This window comes from Clytia hemisphaerica, unplaced genomic scaffold (assembly GCF_902728285.1).
Source record: "Clytia hemisphaerica strain Z4C2 unplaced genomic scaffold, Clytia hemisphaerica genome assembly, whole genome shotgun sequence".
NCBI classification, from domain to species: Eukaryota; Metazoa; Cnidaria; class Hydrozoa; order Leptothecata; family Clytiidae; genus Clytia; species Clytia hemisphaerica.
The window spans coordinates 287,799-291,003 of record NW_027104043.1 but is presented as its reverse complement, the minus strand read 5'-3'; positions in this window follow the sequence as shown (position 1 = coordinate 291,003).

The following is a 3,205-nucleotide window of genomic DNA, read 5'->3' as shown; positions in this document are numbered from 1 at the left end:
CATTTTTCCATGCCTTTACAGGCTGCGATCAAGTATCTTTTTTCTCACGTGTTTCAAAGGATTCAGCATGGAAAGTTTGGGAGTCGTTCGAAGAAATAACCTCTGTTTTCGAAAAGCTGAGTAACTGGCCATCACTATCCGACGTAGAGGAGTCACTGCCTATTATCGATCGCTTCACATTACTACTTTACAACAAAACATCAAACTGTCTCACAACAAATGAATGCCGTAAAGATCTCTTCTGCAAAAGGACGTTCGATCGATTCCATCCCGCCGAGAAGTACATCTTTGTTAAAACAAGTTATGCGTGCGTGCTTTATGGCTGGCTATGCATGGTATGAATCAATAAATCCTTATCAGATGCTTCCATCTCCGGCAGATTGGGGATGGAACGTGCGAAATGGAAGTTACATCCCGAATTGGACAGATCTTCCTGTTTTCAGACAATTGATTAAATGTTCGTGTGATCTAGAGAAAGGATTAAGGGACGTTGTAAATGTGTATCCTCTGGATTCTTGTGTACTGAACTTTGCAGGTGTAAAGGAATGCGAGCGAGATTGACTGCAATTATAAGATGTGTTTCAGTTTAGGTATTTGAAGTTTGTTTACATTATTTTAGGAAAAAAGATATACCCTTCTAGGTTGTTCGTTTTATCGTTTGTTGGTTCTCATAGGGAAAGTATATTTGTCGTTTTAGTCATCCCACGACCTTTCAGCGGTCTTGAATCGACTCAGTCGCTGGTCAAAAGCCTTTATGACTATGTATTAAAGGTGTTTATCTTACTTTTTACTTTGTTTATATATCTACTCTAGATTTTAAAAACGAAATTTTTAATTACAATGAAGTGAATACAGTCGTTCTTGAAATTTTTAATATATTTTTCTAACGTTATATAGATCAAAAGATGAATCACGATCGACCATGATCGTCCGTTATTTAGACATAGAAGTGTATAAAAGATCGATAATTTGCCCGTTAGCATTTTGTACAAGAATTACTGTATGTAACAATGTTTCATATTCTTCAAGAAGCTTAAAGTGGGAGTTACAAATTTTAAGCCCAATTACTAACAGAAATACTGTGCTCACATTGAGCATTAATATTTCTTTTTCTCTAAATTTTCATGGTATGAGATAATCCTTTTTTGGAATCTACATAAAATTTCCATTCCAACGGTATATGATATGACCATATTTAAAGACTTAGCTGCTAGCCAAAAAAAATTGATGACGTCATCACTCACTTTAGGGATGAATAACTTTTATTGGCTTGATTTTTACGGTATGAGATAATCCTTTTTAGGAATGTACATAACATTTCCAATCCAACGGTATATGATATGACCATATTTAAAGACTTAGCTGCTAGGCAAAAAAAATTGATGACGTCATCACTCACTTTAGGGATGAATAACTTTTATTGGCTTGATTTTTACGGTATGAGATAATCCTTTTTTGGAATCTACATACAATTTCCGATCCAACGATATATGATATGACCATATTTTCAGAGATGACCTCTGGGCCAAAAATTTTTAGCTGATGTCAGCAGAAAATCGGCTGAAAAAGGGGAAAAAAGGCAAAAATTTTTTGGGCTCCCGGACTGAAATCGTTTATTTAGGTCTAAAGTAGGTCTGTGCAAAATTTCATGCTTTTTGCAAAAAGTGCACAATCATTTCACCATTGGCCCACACTATCAGAGGAATTTGTGAAAAGTGGACTGTTAGATCATCTGCATTTGATCGTTCAGCTGCTTTAACTTATAACAAAAAAATGGAAATCAGAGTTCTGAAATTCTGAAATCAAGAAAGCCATACAAGCTCGAAAGAAAAGCATCGTTTTAGACGAGAAAACCAACGTCACAAGTACCACCATCAAAGGTACCACCGGCATCAAGAGTGCCGAAATTACAAAGAGGAGTTGCATCTGGAGCGAAGAAGCAGATACCCACCTGCAAAGGACAGAAAGCCGAAGCCGGCTCCACGCTCCACACAACCACCAACACCACAACCACCAACTCGACAGCAACATCAACCACCACCACCACCACCACCAACAACAACAACACCAATACCAACACCACAACCACCACCACCACCACCACCACCTCCTGCTCCACCTCCACAAACCTCAAGATCAAGTTTGCGCCAAATGCTGAACCAGGTATAAGACCCCGCTGGTCAGGGAAATACCAGACGGGTGATCCTTTCAATTGAGGGAGTGACTCTGAAGAAGCTGTTGGAGCACGTGTTGAGGGAGGTAAAAGAATTGCCCCAGGAGGAAAAGAAGTTAAGGCTGAAGAAGGAGATCACGAAGCAAGAGAGGGAGCTCCGGACAACGGAAAGGAAAATCCGAAGACTCAAGTGCTTGGAGAGGAAGCAAAAGGATCTTCTTGGTGAACTACAAGCTGTTTCTGGATCCTTGGATTTGAAGGAATACCGAAATCTACACATTGGAATTTGATCGTAAGTCCTTCCTATTAGCTTATGCTCAGTTGTCAACGTTAGCTAACTTGTACTTGTTTCGAGTACTTATTTAGCGTTTTGTTGACTACCTACGGACTCGAGGTACCTTCCTTTAAAGGAGTTTACTCATTTAACCTTGTAGGGACTGAGGAACTGTATGTATTCCTTCGACGAAGACCCACCCTCTTTGCGTCCGAGGCGGACCACTCTACAGACTGACGATGGTGGAGACCCTTTTTCGACCACCTATTTGGTACCCACTGATGGTAGCTCCGAAACAGATCGGCTGATCACTGAGCTAGCAAGAGTTCGTCACTCGACCCCACAAGCAACCCAAGGTGCACGAGTGACGTTTGCCGATCAAACAGATGATCATGCTTCAAGCAGCCCGAGAAATGGTTCGTCCAGAATGCCTTCAGGAGTTAATACATGGGAGACAACCTTGTCAGAATCCATGGCAAAGATAAGTAGTCCCCAAGTCCACTACCAAGACTTGCCCGTTTTCGATGGATCTGGGAGCAAGTCTTGCAAAACTTTTATTCGAGAGTTCGAAGAGATGGCTCGCTTGGGGTTTTTGGACAGAGGAGGAGAAACTGGCAGCCTTCCCGCCCAGGTTAGACAAACGGCCAAAGCTATACTATCATCGCCTCGCCAAAGAATCAAAGAAATCCTACAATGCCGCAAAGGAAGCAGTCAAGGACATGTTTGGCAATGCCGAAGATGAGAGCCTGCTTCGGAGA